Source organism: Silurus meridionalis, chromosome 4 (assembly GCF_014805685.1).
Source record: "Silurus meridionalis isolate SWU-2019-XX chromosome 4, ASM1480568v1, whole genome shotgun sequence".
In the NCBI taxonomy this organism is placed as follows: domain Eukaryota; kingdom Metazoa; phylum Chordata; class Actinopteri; order Siluriformes; family Siluridae; genus Silurus; species Silurus meridionalis.
The window spans coordinates 12,603,506-12,622,363 of NC_060887.1; the positions used below are offsets into that span (position 1 = coordinate 12,603,506).

The 18,858-nt window shown below is 39.6% G+C and overlaps 1 protein-coding gene across 2 annotated transcripts in view; it reads left to right on the top strand.

Moving 5' to 3' along the window:
• Positions 1 to 11,679: 11,679 nt before the first annotated feature.
• grik5 (glutamate receptor, ionotropic, kainate 5) overlaps positions 11,680 to 18,858 on the top strand; it is an 81,842-nt gene continuing 74,663 nt past the window's right edge. For both annotated transcript variants that reach the window (XM_046847417.1, XM_046847416.1), the window contains exons 1-2: positions 11,680 to 12,007; positions 13,925 to 15,135. The gene's annotated coding sequence lies outside the window, so the exon portion shown is untranslated. The remainder of the gene's footprint in view (positions 12,008 to 13,924; positions 15,136 to 18,858) is intronic.

Below are 18,858 nucleotides of genomic sequence, written 5' to 3' on the forward strand. Positions count from 1 at the left end.
CAGGGTCTTCTGTGTCCATGATTTCTCATTTAATGCATGATATCATTATTATTCTGATACAAGTTCTGATCATGTTATGCACATGCCTTGTTTTATTTAAAAAATAGAACTTAAGTATGGATAAGTGGTGTCTAGATAGAAATTTAGTACAGTATTGTTCAAAATAATAGCAGTACAATGTGACTAACCAGAATAATCCAGGTTTTTAGTATATTTTTTATTGCTACGTGGCAAACAAGTTACCAGTTGGTGCAGTAGATTCTCAGAAAACAAACAAGACCCAGCATTCATGATATGCACGCTCTTAAGGCTGTGCAATTGGGCAATTAGTTGAAAGGGGTGTGTTAAAAAAAATAGCAGTGTATGCCGTTGACTGTACAAACTCAAAACTATTTTGTACAAACATTTTTGTTTCTAGGATTTAGCAATCCTGTGAATCACTAAACTAATATTTAGTTGTATGACCACAGTTTTTTAAAACTGTTTCAAATCTGTGTGGCATGGAGTAAACCAACTTGTGGCACCTCTCAGCTGTTATTCCACTCCATGATTCTTTAACAACATTCCACAATTCATTTACATTTCTTGGTTTTGCTTCAGAAACAGCATTTTTGATATCACCCCACAAGTTCTCGATTGGATTAAGGTCCGGGGATTGGGCTGGCCACTCCATAACATTAATTTTGTTGGTTTGGAACCAAGACTTTGCTCGTTTACTAGTGTGTTTGGGGTCATTGTCTTGTTGAAACAACCATTTCAAGGGCATGTCCTCTTCAGCATAAGGCAACATGACCTCTTCAAGTATTTTGACCTATGCAAACTGATCCATGATCCCTGGTATGTGATAAATAGGCCCAACACCATAGTAGGAGAAACATGCCCATATTCATTCATCTACAATGAATGAATATGTGGTCTGTATAGATAGAATTTTAGTATGGATGAAAAAGTGGTATCTTTATATAGAACTTCAGTATGGATATAAAAAGTGATATCTATAGATAGAACTTTTTTGTGGATAAGTGGTATCTATGGATATAACTTTTTAATGGATGAATAATTGTTATCTATAGATATAACTTTAGTATGAATAAATATGTAGTATCTATAGATAGAACTTTAATATGTGTAAATGGTATCTATAGATATAACTTTAGTGTCAATGAATAAGTGGTATCTATAGATAGAACTTTAGTATGAATACATATGTAGTATCTATAGATAGAAATGTGTTCTTTGTAAAGGGACAGTTGATGAATTTCAAAAGGCTTCTAATCTTCATCTGTACACTTTGGATGAGTCTGTGCCTATTAAAGCCTTAGATTCATGTTTGTGGCTGACAGGAGAGTGGTCTTCTGCTTTCGTAGTTTATCCATCAAATGGTTTGTTGTGTTGGGCATGCTAAAATGAGTTTTTGCTTACATACATGTAAAAAATTATAATCTTTTCTGATCGCTTGAACCAATCTGCCATTTCTCTGATCTTCTCCTTAACAAGACTTTTCCACCCTCACAATAGTTGCCCTCTTGATATTTTTTGTTTTCCGCACCCTTCTCATTAAACTAAGAGACTGTAATGTGTGAAAATACCTATACAAAATTACTCAGATCAGCCCATCTTGTTGCCAACATCCATGATCAAAGTATCTTCTTTAGGTTGTTTGATGTTAACCAACATTCATGACCTCTGCATATATGCATGATTTTTTTTGTTGTGCTGCTGAAACAAGATTACATTTCTTGTTGGTGGTCTGTGATTGGATTTAACCAAACAGCACCATGAAGACTAAGGCCCTATCAAAATCAGCTAATAAAATAATATCCCAATTGTTGAATATTCTACAGAGCTCCATTACTGTAAAGGAAAGGAAATGGAACTGTGGAGGCTATCCAACATAACGTCAGTGACTGTTAAAGATGTAAAGTGAGAAAGGCAAGGTTTAACATTGAAAACTGGAAAACTCGCGGGAGAAACGATTCACAGGACACCCATAGCCTGGATCATTCACAAAGCTGACATTATGGAAGAATAGGTTTTAAAATCATATTTATAATTTAGAGAAATTATTGAATATTTAGAAAATGTAATAAAACAGTCCTGTGAGCAACATTTGGAATTGGCACAAAGTGCTATACATGTCGAAAACCAATTATTGCTCAAGCACGATGCTTGAGAGTTCGCTTTCGCCTATTGCTGGTCCTTTTGCCTGCTGATGGAAGAGTTTAGAGAGCAACTGACATGCAGACGTGTAAAAAAAAAAACTGTTCTGCTGTGGTCAAAGGGCTGAAAGCTGACATGAATTGGGTCTCCTAACTGCCCTTAGAGGGAAATCAATAATACACTTTATTTTCCATGACCACATTTACCTTTTCTGCTGAAAGCTTTCTATCCAGAACATCAATGACCTTAAACACAAGGGCTCACAGAAAGGTTTGATTAGTATGGAGACTTAAATATAAATTATAAATCATAAATTCTTCCTGGACACCAGATTTCAGTCCATGTAAACTCCTGTGGATTATTTGAAACTTTTTTGTCGTCCAACCACCATCAAAACATCAACTAAGGGAAAGCGTCTTGAAGCAGTACAGGACCAGTAGAGCCTCTTAAGAAATCAGCACAACAGCTTTTAATGTATTCCTATTACTCTATCACCCTGATTATTTAACCTTTACAGCATCCCTCTGATATCTGTGAGTCTATAAATACACGTCCATGAGATGACCATGAGCAAGGATGCTGAGGCAGCTGAAAACCTGCTGACCCTACAATACACTAGTGTATTACAACAAACTCACCCATGCATATCCAAGTGAGTGTGTGAGTGAGTGTGTGTGTGTGTCTGAGGTAGTGGGGGTTTGGGGGATGTAGAAGGGTAGTTGGCATGCGTGATCAATGCATTAGTTTAATGATGACGCTCTTGCACGGCTCGGACCTCACACTCATGCTGCCGCTCGTCTTGTGTTTGTCAGCATGTAGTCGATTAGTTGCCACTTAAGGAAACGTATTGCTGCCACAGAACTGTAAATGAGTGCTGTGATCACGGCCTTCTATGACCAATGGCGGTGTGTGTGTGTGTGTGTGTGTGTGTGTGTGTGTGTGTGCATTTAAATTGCTGTCAAATTGTTCCAGAGGTTCAGTAACATCTTGTTTGTCATTGCATCTCTTTTCCTCTCTCCCATTCTCTGCAGTGTGTTTGTGAGTGTGTGTGTGTCTGCTGAGGTGGCTATACCTGCTGTGACTTGGCCTGACTTTGACAAAGTGTTCCCCCTTATGTGCTGCGTGTGTGTGTGTGTGTGTAGGATTTATATTATCATGCATTTGTTTAGCATTTATGAGTGTAATATGACTAGCAGATTTGTTCAGTTCAAGCACGTGTGTTTAAAAGAGTGATGATTTTCTACAGTAACGTTTATTAATTTATCGAAACACTATGACTTCTGTTGCCGCATCACATCGCGAACATCTGGGGCAGATGTGGGATTTGAACCCGCAGCCTTTCTGATGGTTATCACTGGGCTCTAGCTGCTTTGTGTGCGAATATGAGCCAGCTGTCATGTTTATCCTTGAGTGTTAATGGAACGTGTGTTGCTCGTGTGCCTTTCAGAATGAGTGAGGGTGTGTGTGTGTGTACTCAGTTGATGGTTTTCCTTGCTTGTCTGGCCATGTTCGCCATTTCTCTCTGTCTCTCGATGTCTCTCCTTTATGCTAGCACGTTCACTCACCCCTAGTCCCCTCCTGTTTTGTTCACCTTGCCTCTCCCCTTTCCTCTTTCCTTCTCTTCCTTCCTTTTCCCTCCTCTTCCTCTCTCTCTCTCTCTCTCTCTCTCTCTCTGTCTCTTTCTCTATCTCTCTCTCTCTCTCTCTCACTCATTGATAGTAGAGACGATGTGACTGGAATACTGAGTATCTAATCATTATTCCACTAGTGAGGCACAGCGCACAGACGGAATGCCAATTCTGCTGGTCTCTCCTCCTCTCTCTCTCTCTCTCTCTCTCTCTCTCTCTCTCTCTCTCTCTCTCTCTCTCTCTCTCTCTTGCTTATCTTCTCATCCCCTCCCTCTCTCCCACGCTTTCGCTACATCCCCTGCTGTGTCCCCAGGTTTCTATGTTATCTAGGCAAAGGTTAACATTAAAACCTCAAAGGCGTAAGGATTAAGGGGACACGGGGCTTTTTTTTAAATGTATCTTTGCCTGAATAAAAGGAAAGGGCTTGCAAACAGTCACAGTGCTATTGTTTGTATGTGTGTGTGTGTGTGTGTGTGTGTGTGTGTCTGTTACTATGCCAGTGTGAGGACTTTGTGTGTGTGTACTGCATAAAAAGGGGATTCTGCGCTAAGCTGATACTGAAGCAGTGAAGGAAGAGGGGAGAGTGGCATGAGTGTGTATTGAAAGAGAAGAAGAGCAGGAAAGAAAGAGAGGGAGAGTGTGAGAGAGAGAGAGCAGAGGAGAGCACTGCTGCATGACAACAGGTGTAGATGACAAGAGTAATTAAGGAGGCACACATTCAAGGGCGCGAGTGTGCGCCTTCACTGGTTGTTTTTTATTTTTTTAAGATTACATTTTACAGTTCTGTGAAAAATAGGACAGGAGGGATGAAAAAGAGAAAAACTGCAAATAGTGAAATGGGAAATTAAATTAATTGGCGGAATACACAATAAACATGCTGTGGTGCTTGGGAGTTGTTTCCAAAAGAAAAGAGATGGAAAATATATAGTCAACTTGATATTATCCACCTACTGGCCACTTTATTAAGAATCTCCTGCTCATTCTTGCAATTATGCAATCAGCCAATCATGTGGCAGCAGTGCAACACAGACAATCATGCAGATGCGATTCAAGACTTCCATTTAATTTTCATATCTAAAGGAAGGAAGGAAGGGGAAAGCTCAAACTTTTCATGGTTGAGTATATTAGTATTCATTAACTAGGATTTTTTTCATCCAGAACAGAAATGGTGCAAAAAAATACATCAGCTCAAAACCTATGTATGTGGACCTTATTGATGAGAGATGAAAATTTCGAAACCAATTCAAGCTGGCAAGGAAACTTTTGGTAACTATATGGAAAGCACTTTTTATAACCATAGTGAGCTGAAATGAATCTCAAAAAACCTTAAGACAAAAGTTGGTGTTTTTCCAGTTCACAGTTGTTCAGTTGGGTAAACCTGTGCCCACTGCAGCCTCACATTCCTGTTCTTAGCTGACAGTAGAGGAACCTGATGTGCGTTTCTGCGATGTTGTTCATTTGAGTTAACACAGACCGCCTGCCAGCTCACACCAGTATCTGCTTTATTCTGTGTAAACTCTAGAGATTTTTGAGTGTGAAAAATCCCAGGAGCTCAGCAGTTTCTGAAAGACCGAAACCAGCCCGCCTGGCACAGACAGCCATAGCACAGTGAAAGTCACATTTTTCCTGCATACTGTTGCTCGATGTGAACTTTAAATGAAGATTTGTAAAGGAGTTACTGAATCCATTGCCCTGGTCTCAAATTACTATTATGTACACATCAAAATATTTGGTAAATATAAAATGTTTAAGTAATTAATTGTTTGTCCACCCACTGAAAGAATTGTATTAGGGATGTATATATATATATATATATATATATATATATATATATATATATATATATATATATATATATACTTGAATATATTTTAGAGTAGTCAATGTGCAGCTTGTATAGCAGTATAGATTTACTGTCCTTTAAAAATAACTCAACATACAGCCAATATTGTCAAAATAGCTGCCAAAAAAATAAGTACACCCTAAGTGATAACAGCTGTACATCGCTTAACAATGCAAAGCCACACGTCCTATTCATGTTCATGGTTTTGTCTTTTTTGTCTCATACACATTTGTGTATCTTGTATTAGAGCAGGTAAAATGTTATGCTTTGAGTACAATTCTCTTATACTGATCACTTGATGTTCAACATGGCATCTCATGCCAAAGAATTCTTTAAGGATTTGAGAATTAGAATTGTTACTCTACACAAACATGGCTTATATAAGAAGATCAGTAACACCCTGAAACTGAGTTACAGTACACTGGCCAGGGTCATACAGAGGTTTTCCTATCGGAACAGACCTCGCAAGGGTCCTTCAAATAACTTGATTCCTCATACTGTGCGTAATGTGCAGAATCTGCCTTAAAAAAACTGCGTACTGTACTGAGTGCTGCCAGCATTGCTTTAGAGCTTGCAGAGGCGGAAGATTTGCTTATCAATGCTCAGACCATACGCCAAACACTGCAACAAGTCAGTTTGCATAGCTGTTGTCCCAGAAGGAAGCCTCTTTTGAAGCTGGCTCACAAGAAAACAAGAAAACATGCAAAGAGTTTGCTGAACACAACCTGTCCAAGAGCATGAATTACTGGAACCATGTCCTAATGATACTAAGATAAACTTGTTTGGCTCAAATCGTGTCCAGCATGTGTGGTGACACCCTGGTGAGGATGACCAAGAAAATTGTGTCTTGCTTACAATCAAGCATGGTGGTGGTATCATCATGGTCTGGGGCTGCATGAATGCTGCTGGTACTTAAGAGCTGCTGTTCATTGAGGTAAACATTGTTTCCATTATGTAGTGTGACATTTTGAAGCAGAGCATGATGCAATACCTTTGGAAACTGGGCAGAATGGCAGTTTTTCAACATGAAAACGACCCCAAACACACTACCATGATTACAGCTGCCTTGCTGAAGGTGAAGGTGATGAAATGGCCAAGTATGTCTCCAGACCTGAACACCATTAAGCACTTGTGGGGAATCCTTAAGTGGAAGGTGAAGAAGCGCCATGTGTCTAACATGCAGCAGCTCCGTGATGTCATTATGGAGGAGTGGAAGAGGATCCCAGCAACAACCTGTGCAGCTCTGGTGAATTTCATGCCCAGGAGGATTAATGCAGTGCTGGATAACAATGGTGCACACACAAAATATTGACACTTTGAACACGTTTTGACATGTTCACTTAGAGTGTACTCACTTTTGTGGCCAGCTATTTTGACAATACTGTCTGTATGTTTAGTTATTTTTGGAGGACTGTATTATATTCACAACTGAAAACAGAAAGCATATCAAATATTTAAACTAATGAAATGTAATATATAAAAGTCATTTTTAATTTCATACCACATCACAAAAAAAATAGGAATGAGGTAACAAAAAGCTGAACATATAAGTGTTACTGTAAAGAAAAAACTAATAAATAATAAATAAACAACAGGTCATGATTGGGTCTACAAACAATATCTTAGAGAGGCAGAGTCTTTCAGAAGTAAAGATAAGGAGAGGTTTACCAATTTAACAAAAACTTTGTCTATAAATTGTAGAATCATTTCAGAATAATGTTCCTCAACATGAAATTGTGAAGACTTTGAAGTACATGTAAATAATATCTACAGTACATATCATCATCAAAAGATTTCGAGAACCTGGAGCAATCCCTTTGTGGACAAGAGCGAAAAATCAATAGTGGATGCCTTTGATTTTTGGGCTCAGAAACTGCTTTAGAATTCACTGTCTGTGAACAGTTCACAGTGTCATCCACAAATACAAGTTCAAGCTCTTTTATGCAAAGAAGAAGCCATATGTGAACATGATCCAGAAATGTTGCTGTTTTCTCTGGGCCAAAGCTCATTTAAAATGTAATAAGGCAAAGCAGAAAACTTTTTGGTTAACAAATTTTAATTTTTTATTCTTTTTGGAAACCATGGACACCATGTCCCCCTAAATAAAGAGGAGAGGGACCATCTGGCCATTATCTGTGCTCAGTTCTAAAGCCTGCATCTCTGGTATGGGGGTGCATTAGTGGCAATGGAATATGAAGCATTCACATCTGGAAAGGCACCATCAATGCTAAAATATATATACAGGTTTCAGTGCATTATATGCTACCAGCCTGACGATGTCTTTTTTTTCAGGAAGAAAATACTCTTTCTATTACAACTGCATGGCTTAGTAGTATAGGAATCTGTGTATTGAACTCACCTGCCTGTAGTCCAGACTTTTTATCAATTCAAAACATTTGAAGCATCACGAAACGAAAAATATGCCAAAGAAGATCCAGGATTGTTGATCAGCTAGAATCCTGTATCACAGTGGTTGTTGGTAGAAAGGTAGGTAGTTGGGTTGAAAGAGGCAGATGTAGAGGACAGTGGGGTATGGAGACGGATGATCCGCTGTGGCGACCCCTAATGGAAGAAGCTGAAAGAAGAAGAAGAAGAAGAAGAAGATTCTTTTAACAAAACTCTAGCAAATGATCCCCTCAGTTCCAAGATGTATGTAGACTGTTGTTAAAAGAAGAGAAGATGCTACACATTGGTAAACAAGGACCTGTTATAGTCATCAAACTCAGAATTACCTTTTTTTTTTCTTTAAAATATTAGATTTCCTCAGTTTAAATATTCAATATGTATTCTATTTTCTATTGTGAATATAATAAGGATTTATTAGCATTTTATCAATCATACTAATGAGGTAATCCCCTGGAATGTTTTTCCAACAATCTTGAAAAGTTTCCAGAGGCGTTGAGTGCTTGTTAGCTGCTTTTCCTTCTAGTCCAACTCATCAAAAACCATCTCAACTGAATTTAGATTGGGTGATTGTGGTCAGTAAGATAGCTCCTAGAGGTGTTTTGGGGTTGTTTGTCCTGTTGGAAAACAAATTATGGTCGCACTAAGTGCAAACCAGATGGAATGGCCTGTCACTGGTAGACATGCTGGTTAAGTGTGTTCTCAATTTTGACTAATTTAACAAAAGTGTCACCAGCAAAGAACCCCCACACCAACGCACCTCCTCCTCCATAATTCACAGTGGGAGTAACACATTCAGGAACTGTCTGTTCACCCTCTCTATGTCTAACAAAGACATGACTCAAAAATATCATTTTTTTTCCTTCTGTTTCTTGGCCCAAGCTAGTCAGTGAGTGTATCGTTAGTAAGTCCCCTAAACAGAGGATATTGAAATGTGTCTGCCACTTGAACTCTGAGATTTGAAAATCATTAGTTTCTGAGGCTAGTAATTCTAATAAACATCCTTTGCAGCAGAGGTAGCTCTTGGTTTACCTTTCTAGGGTCGGTTCACATAAGAGCCTGTTTCATCATAGTGTTTGATGGTTTTGAAAACTGCACTTGGGAATACAATTACATTTCTTGAGATTTTTGAGACTGACTGAACTTCATTTAGTAAAAAGTCACGATGGACTGTCTTCTCCCATTACTTATTTGAATGTTTCTTGCCTTTATATAGATTTTCACGGTATTTGGTGTTGCAATAACAAGCCTATTTACTCTCTACTCCCCTTATCCTTTGCAAAAAACAAATGATAAGCCAAAGCACATTAAAAAGGCAATAAATGTCACCAATTAACATTTGACAAGGCACACCTGTGAATTGAAATCCATTCCAGGTGACTACTTTGTAAATCTGATGAGAGAATGCCATGAGTTTGCCAAGCTGTCATAAATAAAAGTAAAATGAAGCTACTTTGGACAATTTAAAATATAAATCATATTCTGGGTTGTTTCACACTTTTTTATTTACTACATAATTCCATACATATTCTTTCATAGTTTAGATGTCTCTGTTTGTCTGTTGGATCGAAACACATGCATCAATGAGCCTTGGCCACCCGTGATTCTGTCACCGGTTCACCACTGTTCCTTCCTTTGGACCACTTTTGATAGATATTTACCACTGCAGACCAGGAACATCTCACAAGAGCTGCAGTTTTGGAGATGCTCTGACCCAGTCATCTAGCCATTATAATTTGGCCCTCCTCAAACTCGCTCGAATCCTTATGCTTGCCCATTATTTCTGCTTGAAACACATCAACTTTGAGGACAAAAAGTTTACTTGCTGCCTAATATACTATATACACACGGTATATACATACAGTGCATTCAGAAAGTATTGAGACCCCCTTCAATTTTTTCAATTTTGTTATGTTGCAACCTGATACTACTATCATTCATATCAATTTTTTCTCATTAATCTCTCATTAAGCACAGACCTGTGGAAGATTACAAAAATATTCTGCTTTGACTGAAGATTCCTGAAGATCACAGTGGCCTCAATAATTCTCAAATGGAAGAAGGTTGGCACAAACAGAACTCTTGCAAGAGCTGGTTGCCTGGACTAACTGAGCACTGGGGCAGAAGTAAGAGAGGACAAAGATGGTCACTCTGACTGAACTCCAGAGATCATGTGTGGAGATGGGACAAAGTTCCAAAAGGACAACCATCACTGCAGCTGTCCATCCACCTGTGTTTTATGGCAGAGTGGCAATATGTAAGCCTCTCCTTAGTGTAAAACACATGAAAGCCTGCTTAGAGTTTGCAAAAAAAAATAAAAAATCTAAAGGACTGTGAGGCACCAGAGTCTCTGGATTCTCTGGATGAAACCAAAATGTAACTGTTTGGCCTAATTCTAAACATTATGTCTGGAGGAAACCAGGCACTACTCAACACCTGTCCAAAACCATCCCAAAAGTGAAGCATGATGGAAACAGCACCATACGGTGGAATATTTTTTTCTGCAGCAGGAACTTGGCAACCGGTCAGATTTGAGGAAAAGCGGAATAGAAGAAAATACAGAGATATCCTCGATAAAAACCTGCTCCACAGCGCTCCCGACCTTAGATTGGCCTGAAATCTCACGCATATATGTAGATATGTAACCATGTTTGTTGGTGTAATAGTGTAATCTTGTGTAATGGTGTAATACGAATGTGTTGGTGTAATAGTGTAAACTGTGTCCACATGCAGGCATTTTTGGGTATAATGGTGTAATCTGTGTCCACATGTAAATGTGTTTTGGTGTAATCTGTATACACACGTGAATGTGTGTTGGTGTAATGGTGTAATCTGTGTCTACATGTGGATGTGTTGGTGTAATCTGTGTACACACGTGGATGTGTGTTGATGTAATCTGTGTCTACATGTGGATGTGTGTTGGTGTAATGTGTCCTCATGTAGGTGTAGGTTGGTGTGTGGTGTAGTCTTTGTACACACTTAAATGTGTGTTGGTGTAGTGGTGTAGTCTGTCTATGCACGTTGAATGTGTGTTGGTGTTGTGGTGTAGTCTGTCTATGCACATGAATGTGTGTTGGTCTTGTAGTGTAGTTTGTCTATGCACGTGAATGTGTGTTGGTGTTCTAGTGTAGTCTGACGATGCACGTGAATGTGTGTTGTGTTGTGGGGTGTGATTTGTGTACACATGTAGATGTTTGTTGGTTTAATGGTGTAGTCTAAGTCCATATGTGGATATGTTTTGGTACAGTGGTGCAGTCTATGTCATCAAATGGATGTATGTTGGTATCTTTAAGCATCTTGGGATTACAGTGCTTGTATCCTTGCTGTGACAGATAGACTGGGAATGGATTTTTCGTGTTTCGGTTTTATTCACCCCACTATGCATCTTATCTTGAAATACGCATATGTGATGTCGCTCTTGGCCCGGAGCCTTCATTTGTTTTCTTCCTGCTTCCTTTATTTAATTCCTTATTTCCTCGATGGAGAGTGGGAGGGCTGGAAGTGGCTGTCCATCTTTAATAAATGGGCAAGAAAAAAAACGGAGCAGGATTGAGGGAGGAGGGACAGCAGTGATAGGTCTTTGGATTTAGATTGGAGCACGAGCAGAGGAGGTATGGGGGATACAATGAGCTGAGTGAGTAAGAGAGAAAGAGAGAGAGAGAGAGAGAGAGAGAGAGAGAGAGAGGAGGGGTCGGAGTCAGGGAGTGAATGCAGCTTGCGGTGCCTGCTGTGGAATTACAGCAGAGAACATTGTAAGGGACCTGAAAGAGAGCACTTTTTTGAAAGGGAACAGAGGTTTGAATTGGAAGTATAAATGCGGACACGCTGAGCTGTGCATGACTCCTGGAGACTGGTGGAAAATTAAGCAGCAAAAAGAATTGGCAAAGATTCAAGGGGCTCCATAATTTTTCACACCGTAGACTTCAGAGCAGACCGGCAAGTGCCACCCTATTACTGAGATTGTCGTCTCACAGTAAGTGTGGGTTTATGCCATATTGCATCACGACCATGTCTTTCGTGCTCATTATTAGGTCATTCATGAATAACCAGGACGAGGCGATGCTGGATGACTTTTGCTGTCTTGCCTTTGATTTACCAGGGGAAGCGTGTCCCAAGCCATAGACTCTGTGTGCATGTGTGTCTGTGTGTGTGCGCATGGTGCCAGTGTGTGATTGGTATTCCATGTACGATGTGCGGCGCTCCAAACGGGCTCTGTTCAGAATGGCTCCACAGAGCAGGGATTGTGTTAACCTGCAGACAACCGTTTTGCTCGAGCGACGAGTTCTCCAAAGCCTTTTTCTCTTCTTGTTTATGCATTTTCATCAGGTTTTATTGAAACCCTTTAGGCATTTATTCCCACATGTTTCAATTATAACCAGCATCTCTCTCTCTCTCTCTCTCTCTCTCTCTCTCTCTCTCTCTCTCTCTCTCTCTCTCAATCTCTCTCTTTCAATCTCTCTCTTTCTCCCTCTTATTGCCCCTTTCTTCTTTTTGTATACCCTTGCTCCTCTTCTTCCCTTCCCTCCATCCTCCCTTTGCCGTCCCTGCCTCCCTCCATCCCCCACTCTGATTCAGAGAGTGCTGTCCTCTGCTGATGGATTTGAGAGAAACCTGGCTGTCTTTCATTAATTTTTTGGCTGTGAGCCTCATCTCTGTTTGTTCCTACGTTCCATTATTGTTTTTATAAGAGGGATGAAATGGGTCCTGCCTCACTGCTTAGATTTAGTCAGCGTGTAAAGGGTTGATAGCTGCTGCGTCTGGCTTAGAGATCACTCACATTTCGCCTATGACATTTGTTGCGCATAGACCCGCACGCTTGTGCATGTGCGTGCGTGTGTGTGTGTGTGCGAGATGAGAAGTACATGGCATCGTTTGCTACCTTATAGGGCCGATTGAACTCCTGTGATGGTGCCTTCACACCCTTTTTTCATGCACACTTAGATACCAGCTTTCGCACGCACAGTGCTAACGAGCTAAGCCCCCTCATGGCGTGTATGGCTGTGTATTGATTAAGCGCAGTACTCCAGAGGGCTGTTAAGGTTATAGTTCAAGCTGTCCAGCATTTCCAGATGTCCATATCGCCTTAATATTTCTCACTCTCTATAGCAACCAGATAATCACTGAAGCCCTGCTCACCCTGTTTAACACTCTGACAGCTTGTGGAGCTTGTGAGTCTTTATCTTCTGTCTGTGGTTTGTGCATGGAAAAGAATATGAAGAAGAGGGGTCATCAAAATCCAGAATAATGTAAGAATGAAAAAAATGTGGACACAAAGATGCAGCTGAGGCAGAGTGGAGAGAAAGTGTAATGTAGAATAAATAAGGGGCAACTGAAACGTTGCCCTTATGCTCATTCCTCGTCTCCCGCTAGCAAACTCGCTCCTTCACTTTCATCTTTCATTTCATCTCTGCCGAATGCTTGGTTCCATCTCGACCCTGCTAAAATAGTACCCAGGGCCATTCTTTCTATTACTGATTGCTTTCATCACTTGCCTTGTTCTATTTCTCTCCTGTCCGCTTGTTTCATTTGAACTTAGTCCATTACGTTTGACGTCTCAGCACTGACAGGCTTCACAAAAGATCTCCAGAGTAACCCAATCATTCGATTCAATAGGAATGTTTGACACACAAAGACATGTTTGGGACATGCTTCTGCAACTCTTTGTAAAGGGCATAGAGATGATGATGGTTTGATGGCATTCTGCCAGTGGTGCATGTTAAGCTTAATAAACATAAAAATACATGCCACAGTTGGCTCTAATACACTATATTACATTAACCTAATACTGAAGCTATAACTGCTGAAATACTCCTATACTAATTAACCCCAGAGGTATAATAGTAAAAAAAAAAAGATTTCTCTTGCATTTAATTTTTTTTCTTTTCCATAGGGTTCTAGGCCTGAAAACCATCTTTGGAGCAACTGTGTGTGGACCTTCTTCAAATCTGTGACTCCTATCAAACAAGATTTTGGTCTATCTAAAGGGATATTGGCTCAAGTGCTCATGGAAATATGAGTTTAAAGTCACAGTGAGTCATGGTGAGAGTGATATTGTGGAACTGTCGGAATCTTGGAGGTCAAGGTTCTTGGACATCCCCACCACAAGAACAGGAGGAGTGAGGAAACAGGCTCTCTGGGAATTCCTTGGATTGGGCCTTGCTGGATACCTGGACCTATTTGATGTTAACCACTAAACTGGGAGCTAAAGTTTTCCCCAAAGCTCCACAAATCCTCCCTCATCTGTCAACAGCAGATAGTTTAAGAAAGTGGCATTGTTTGACAAGTGTGTCGGCCTAGGAGTTCTCTTAAATTGGCCTAAAAGGGTGTGTGTGTTGCCTTAGTGTAATGACCTGCATTTCAAGGTGTGTGTTTGTACATATACAGCTATGGGTAAGGTCTGGAGCAAGAGTCTAACAGAAAGAGGCAGCTAATCATTAATGCATACTTCTGAGCCAGGTGGTGAGTTAGTGCGTGTTAGAGCCAGGGTGCTGATGTCACGGAGAGTGTGCCTGAACGTGGGCTTGTGTCGTGAAACGTGCGTTTTATTGTGTTTAAAGGAGCTCAAAATTAGATATGATCGCAGGTAGGTTTTTGCGCAGGCAAAGATAACATCTGTAGGACAGGGGAATAAAGTCGGAGACAGAGAGCAAGACAGATAGATTTTGTTTCCAATCTGATTGTAGCCTCATTTATCTGGTCTGATTCTTGATCACAGACTAGGCCACAGGTAAAGACTGACTGTAAAAAAAAGAGGAAAAGAAATTGCCTCTTCTGTGTGCGTTTTTGATTTTAGTAGCACCAGCCAGGATTTCACTAAGCTCTGCAGCTTGGATAAAGACCTCAATAAATGACTTCCCCTCCATATCAGATCATTACAATTGTAGACTTCTGAGGTTCTGCTTATCCCCATTCCTTTAAAAGTCATCTATTTGGAATGGTCCACTTGTAGCAGTAACAAAGGGTTTGGACAATTGTGATTTTCCACTCTCTCTCTCTCTCTCTCTTTGAACCAAAACCCAACATTTCACAAGAGGAGCAAGTTCGCCACCTAACACAGCAAACTCCATGGCACCTTGTTCCTGACAACGCATGCTTCACTCTGTAAGTAAATCACTTCTACCCCCAACCTATGTGTCTGTGTGTGTGTATGTTTTAGTGGTAGCAATGAGTAAATCGCTATTCTTCCTTATTTGTGTGTGTGTGTGTGTGTGTGTGTGTGTGTGTGTGTGTATATATGTGTTTTTAGCCATGTTGTCTCTGGCTAAACGAGCTAACAGCACTTGCTTTGTTGTGGCCTGTCTGTGTGTCCATGATCCCGTGAGCAAATGATAACGTGTCAGGTAGAGTTAGCTCTGGTGTGTTGGAGCTGATTCCTGAAATCGGACTATGTTTGTGCTCTCATGTGGACTGATTATATATATATATATATATATATATATATATATATATATATATATATATATATATTATGTATGTATGTATATACTGTATATACTGTATATAAAATATTTATATGTGTGTAAATATCTTTGGAACCTTAAAATATAATTCAGTTTCATATTATATTTACTATGCATTTTTCCACTAGCAATATATAGACATTACATTATATTGACTCCTAAAAGACTGAAGAAATTCAAGATATTTTTTAAAAATTGCGCCTCTCCTTAACACTCTAAGCATGCACATTAAAGCCATTTGGGACAATTCAGCTCCTTCTATTACCTGACAATTAGTGTGGACATGCCCTTAACCGGTCCACCGAGCTGTGAAGAGCATCGCCTTCCTACTCTGAGCCGGAGAAATTCATCTCAAATTCCCATCTTATATCTCACACACGCGGATGTCTTGAGAGATATTAAACCCCCTATGTGGGTCTTCACTCTAGTCTTAAAGACTAAACTTACTTAAGGTTTAACTGCAGATTTAAATGAACTCAAAGCCCTTTGGTTTGCACAGGGATTTATTTTCGAGATTTGCTCTAGGTGCTTACAGATGAGAAACTGTTTTTTTCCCCTCTGTCTTGCATTTGACATTTAAGTAATCTGAAAGAATCTCCAGGTGTTTAAATATACCTTAGAGTTAGGAATGAAGAGTAAAGGGGCTAATGCGATTTGCGTTCAGACCGATACATTGTGCTCACTAGGTGTGCACAAGTATCTTTGTGTGTTGCTGACGTAACAATTTCTGACGCTCATACGGCTCTCGTCTGCGCCCTGTGCGAGGTCTGAGTGTACTTGCGAGTTATTGCTGCATTTACACACCTCTGTGATGTTCGCCTGCTCTGTTGCCATGGCACCGGGCCATTGCTGTTTACTGGTAGGCTGAGAGCAAACACTAGAAGTAGCAGATGTGTCAGAGATCATAAACATATCACCGAATTTACAGAACACACAGTCTATGAAACACACACACACACACACACACACACACACACACACACACACACACACACGTGTTCACCTCATGAGAATCGACCGGAACAGGATCTGTCATGCTTACTAATAGCGACATGACTCTTCTTTGCTATAATTAGACATTTAGATGTGTATTAGAGCAGGGCTTTGATGGAGGAACGAAATGAAATACGTCTTCACCTTCAAGATAATGATCCGGATCATTCCGGTTGTGAACTACATAATAAGAGATCTCTGCAATCAGATTTGCGAAATATACCTAAAATGAAACTGGGCAACACCATTTAGATGAGTTCGCCAGTGAAGATAATGAAGCAGCTTTCCTCTAAAGCCGCACCAGAGACTTTGATGACAGTGAAGAGATCATGAAGACAGCTCGTCTCTAATGACAGCTTTACTGAAAGATGTTCACAGAACTGATAGTTGATAGGTACTGATAGTTCTCTTATTCACAAATTTGACCTTTTTAATTTATTTTTATTTCTTTCCATTTTTCCCAATCATTTATAGGCTGATAGGATCTTTCTCCTTTATTGTATATTCTATAATAACATTCAAATTGTTTTAGTGCTTTAAGGTTGTATCCCTGTATTTATAGTCACATTTAAACTTCAAGAATGCATGGTCTAGATGGAAAAGTTTTTTTTTTTTTTTAACAATAACCGCAGGTTGAAAAAACTAAACAAAAAAACGAATACGGTTAAAAAAAATTAATTAACGTCGCTGTTGGTTCAAGAGTTATGGCTTTGGGTTACTGATTTCATTACTTCAAGTCTCAGCACTGCCACTCTTGAGCCCTTGAGCAAGACCCTTGTCCCTCTTGTGTTTCAGAGCTGTCTTACCTAACCTTGTGCTCTGACCCCAACTTGGCTGGGATATGTGAAAAAAAAAGGATTTCACTGTAATGTAAGCTATATTGGTATACTGTTCCAGCCATATGTGGTTCTTCCCCAAAATGGTTACCACAAATTCTTTGATTTACATTTCCCTTTACTTGAACTAGGAGACCTAAATCTGTTCCAGCATAACAAGTGCACAAAGCCAGCTCCATGAACATACTGTATGATGTAAGTACATGAGTTGGAGTGAAAGATCTTAATGGCCTGTTATAGAGCTCTGACCTCAACCCTATTGAAGATATTTTGTATGAATTGGAATGCTGAATGCACACCCAGCTTCCATACCCTATATCAATACCTGACTTTAATAGCACCCTTGTGACTGAATGTTTAAAAAGCATATAAAAAGTACATACAAACATTTGTTTAATGATATTTTAGACTTTTGGTATTCCAGAAAGAGCATAAAAGTTTGCTCGATTCGCTGTCAGAATCTACTACCAAGCTGAGATGCAGTGCTGCTGCTAATCAAAAGTCATTTCGACGCCTGTGTAATTTTCTGGGAATATTTAACTTTAATAACGACAAGGAACAATCATTTAAGAACAGTGAGAAATGCATAAAATTGACTTGATGAATAATGAATTGAATATTTTCTAAATTCATTAATACAATTAAATTTGGAGCATGCGGCCTGCATGGGGTATATACATTAGGCAGCACTTTAGGTACTTCACAAATGAGTGTGTACCACTTGTTTCCCATACAAAACCTGTCAAAAAAATCATTCCATCTTGTAGGGAGCCTGATTTTCTTGAGCTAGTTTGTAAGATTTGTGAGTTGGACATTTCGATGAAAACTGGCAAACCTGCCCACTGGCTTTGCTTTTAAGCTCTGAATGCAAGAATTATTTTTTCTTCCTTATGGCAGGAAATTCTAATGCAGACACACAGTCAAAAGATCCTACCAAATGTATTGTACCCACATTCATATGTGTATTTGTTTCAAATAATGTATTCATTTTTAGATAAGTCTCTACACTGCATAGGAGAAACTGCTTTAGATGACATAAATGAGAGGTTTTTTCTTGATTTTAAGCTTGCTTGTGATTGGCAAGTGTTTTTGTGATTAAGAGGGGGATGAGAATAAGCGAGCTTAACTTCCCTCCAGGTAATTACTGGCTTTCCATCATCATGCCATAATGAAGCTTCTCTGATTAAGTTATGTGCGTTAATGGCGCAGTTGATGCAATATAAACTTTTGTGCAGGGCAATAAAATCACCGGTGCTTTTGAGCGCTGAAGATAAGATTTTATAGTGCAGCACTTGTGCCAGTATCAAACACTATCTATCTGCCTGGATCTGAGGTCTGTAAAGCTGCCTGGACAAGGTATAACTGCATCGTGCAGTGTAAAGGATAGGAATATGATCGCTGTAGATTGGATGCCATTGGATGGAGCACTGTGCAGTGTGAGATTCTCATTTAAGCCTGGCAATAAACTCAAGTTAATGTGTATTTGTAAAGCCGTTCTCCTTCGTTTAATGGGGAACGATGATAACCTTATCTCG